Source organism: Pipistrellus kuhlii, unplaced genomic scaffold (assembly GCF_014108245.1).
Source record: "Pipistrellus kuhlii isolate mPipKuh1 unplaced genomic scaffold, mPipKuh1.p scaffold_m20_p_16, whole genome shotgun sequence".
NCBI classification, from domain to species: Eukaryota; Metazoa; Chordata; class Mammalia; order Chiroptera; family Vespertilionidae; genus Pipistrellus; species Pipistrellus kuhlii.
The window spans coordinates 18,124,148-18,128,267 of NW_023425471.1; positions in this window are offsets into that span (position 1 = coordinate 18,124,148).

The following is a 4,120-nucleotide window of genomic DNA, read 5'->3' on the forward strand; positions in this document are numbered from 1 at the left end:
ATTTATATTTTATATCAAGTCTCTCTTCTCATATATCTTCTCTCTTCAGTTAGAACAAAAGGTAGAGAAAGCCCATAGCCATCACCAACTATGACTTTGTAACTATTCTAATTATCTTTTATTTTTTCCAATTTATTGTAACATTAACAAATTTTAAAGAAAATGGTGTATAGATTACTTTTAGTCAAATGTAATAAAGACTTCCATTGGTCAATAAAATCAATTCCCACTTTTATACTGTATAGCCCTAATTGAGAAGCAGCAGCCTAAATAAGTCTACTAGTATATTTGTTTGGTTGTGTGTGTGTTTTAAACCTCATTTGAGGATATTTTTTTCATTGATAGTTTAGAGATAGAGGAAGAGGAGGAGAGAGAGAAACATTTATGTGAGAGAGACACATAGATTGGTTGCCTCCTGAACGTGCTCTGACCTGGGCAGGATTGAACCTGAAACAGAGGTGCATGCTCTTGACTGGGAATCAAACCTGAGACTCTCAGCCAGGGCTGAATAAGTCTATATTTGTATGTAAACATCTAGGTGTAGCCATATAACCAATTGTCATCAATGGAATTCAAGTGAAAAAATGAGGGCCACTTCTACATCAAGGCTTTGGAAAAAGAAATGTACCTCTTTCTTTTCTTTTTTCCTCTTTCCATTGACTGGATATTTAAAATAATGAGACCTAATAGATGTGCTGTCTGATACAGTAGCCATTAGCCATCTGTGGCTATTTAAATGTAAAATAATTAAATAAAATATAATTAAATAGAAGTTCCCCATTCATATTAGCCACATTTCAAAAGTTTCGTAGGTACATTCTCATCATTTCAGAACATGCTGTTGAATAGCGCTGACTCAGATAATGGTGGAGACACAAAATAGAAAGAGCCTTGTTCATTAACTCTTAGTGAGAAGAGCCACGTAGCCATTGGATACTTTGAGAGTGTGAAATAAAACTCTAGTTTGGTAAGGTATGCATTTACATATTTAAGGTACACATTACATAGTATTTTGGCTTATCCCAATTAATAAGCTTGATAGTTATTTTAAAAACCCTTTGAACATATTTCTATAACTTTAGAAGATCCCCTACATACTTTTGAATTTTATTTGATGGATCTTTTACATTCAAAATCAAAACAAAATAGAAAATGTATTTTAAAGCAGTAGGGTTTGAAAAGTAGCAAAATTAAGAAAATACTCTAAAAATAGCTTATGGCAATGTATTCACAGTTTAGAAGCAATGATAACATTTCAGGTTTCGGCTTACTCTTACTTACCTTATTAAAAAAAATCATTATAAGCACAAGTCCATGAAGAGCATGATCTTTGTGTTCAGAGTCTTTGTGTTTGAGTATTGTTTCTGCTACTTGATCTTAATAATGTTTGTAGTTTTGTGAGTATCTATAAAAAAACAATTGAGAGAGTCATAGGAGTCAGGCAGGTGTAGATCAATATATCAGCTTAATTACTGAAAAAAAATGCATTGGAGAATATGGATTAAATGTGTGCCACTAATGAGCTTCAAGGTACTCCTGATCACACCAGTTTAGATCTTGGCATAACCCATTCAAGGGAAATTTTGAGTGTTCATGGAGGATTCACTCAGGGCTTTTGCTTCTCACTGAGGGAGGAAATTTAAAAAGGCAGACACTGTAAATTTCCCAAATTTAGGAATTTTGATTGATTAGCATCGTCCACTTTATAAATTCAAACTAAGGTCCAACTTTTACTACTTGATAATCCATTTCTCCTCTGTGTAGAGGCAAAAAACAGAGCAAAAGGTCAAAAGGGTAGGGATATAGGGAAACTATCTCCTCAAGAAAATCAGGGAAAAGAGTGAGGTTTAGGTATTGTGAATCTGTGCCTTCCTATGGAAAATGGATAGGGTAATAACACTTTGGATTGCCATGAGTATTAAATGAGATAATTTTTGTAAAACATTAAACATAATGCCTTATAACTAGCAAATTCTTACTAATTGTATTATTAGTAATAATGCAGTCATGCTATTATTTTTCTTTCTGTTGCCTGAACTTTCATAATTGGTGCTTCATTTTACTAGGTTTACAGGAAAAGTTGACATTTTATTTAGTCATAAATATTTCATTTTTGTATGAGACTTTTGTTTTTATTGAAGTAATTTGGAAATAGAACTATGCTAGATTTCTAAAGGAGGGCAATAAAAAAAAAGTTTTATATACACTCGGGGGAATTTAAGCATTACAACACTTTCTTTACAAATTTGTCTGGATCCCAGCCAACACTTAAATACTTGCTTACAAATATCTGAGAGGACAATTATACATTTCAATTAAAAAAGTGTTAATTCTTTGAAATAAAAAAGATAATAAGCATGTATTCTTATAGTTAGCATTTACAAGTAGAAAATATAAGGCAACACTGAGATTTAACAGGACTGAAATCACCCATCTGCTCAATTTTACTGATCTATTAAAGAATTCTTTAATGTCAGTACATGACAGTATACTATGGGACTGTTAGGGATAATAGGTGAGCTAAACAATTCTGCATTCAATAAGTTATATACTGGCTGGCTGTGTGGATCAAGGGTTGAGTATTGAACGAAGAGGCCACTGACTCAATTCTAGGTCAGAGCACATGCCTGCTTTGTGGGCTCGATGCCTACCTAGTACGGGGTGTGCAGGAGGCAGCTATTCAATGATGTGTCTTTCTCATCAATGTTTCTTTCTCTGTTCCTCTTCCTTCTACTCTCTAAAATCAATAAAAATATTTTTTAAATATATAAACTGTGCTTGCTTTGGCAGCACATATACTAAAATAGGAATGAGGAGTTCAATATGGTGACTGGCAGGATGGAGGTGAGGGAGAGGATTTGAGTAAGTAAGGTGGTGAAAAGAGAGTGTGTGGGTGTGGTGTGTGTGCGTGAGTGAGTGACAGTTAATTCTGGCAGGAACAGCAGGGGCTGGCAGACCAGGCTTTCTTGGACAGTCACTCCCAACTATCAACACTGTGGACACACCCCAGACTGCAGGATTTGAGCACAGAGCCCATACCATATTGATGGGGAGAGCAGTCTCTTTTAGAAACTCATTAACACCACTACCCAGACAGACCTTGGACACTGCCCACTACATGGCAGCCAATTTGGCCAAAATCCAGCTGTCCCACCCACAGATCAGCAGACCCTGGGACCTCCACCTCCAAAAATGCACCACTCCCACAACAGTAAGTGTAACTTCCCCCCTACCCAAAGGCATATCTCAAGACACCACAGTTATGCATTCCCAATGCACAGACCTCCAGGGCACACAACTCCACAGGCAACAGTCAGATGTCTCTGTGAGCCCCTGTTGGGTGCAATTTTGTACAGGCAAGGGCGTGCCACCCAGCAATAGAAATTCTCTATTATCTTTTCCTGAATAGCTGCCCACAGACATCTCAGCTGTGCAAATTTGCTCCAAGTTCCCTCAGAATGCATCGGAGCTCCGTGCTGGCAAACTCACCTCCAAAGTCTCACATTTCCAATGTACAAGCTCCCTGAGCCCATTGATACACAGGCCTCTCTTCAGTGCAACTATGAGCCACTGCTGGGTGCCTTCTTATACAAACAGGGATGCACTGCCCCAGCAGTAGAAATTCTCAATTCACTCATCCTGGATACCTGCCCACAGACAGCTAGATCACAAAGGTTCAGTACAAGGGCCAATCAGAATGCATAAGTGCACCTTTCTGGCAAATGCACTGTTGGTGCCCCTGTGGGCTGCCACTGGAGGACCGTGTATCCAACCACAGAGGCAGCAGCAAAAGCTGAGTCTTCCCACCCATGGCTACAGAACTCTGGACACCACAGTCACACCTTTCCAGAGCACAGGCCTCCTGAGCCCCAACACCCCAACAGAAGGTTCCTGGGTGCCACTGTAAGTCCCTGCTTGGCACATGCAATTTCAACCAAAGGCATAGGCAGCAAAAATTGGAACACCCTCATCCACGGCAAGTGACTTCTAGACACCATAGTTGAGCCTTTGAAGCGCACAGGGCTATATCAAGAGAACGCAAATAGCCCAAGTAGGGAGTTACACTAGATTATCAAGACCATGAGACCTGAGAGATGACATCAGTAGCACCATACCCAAA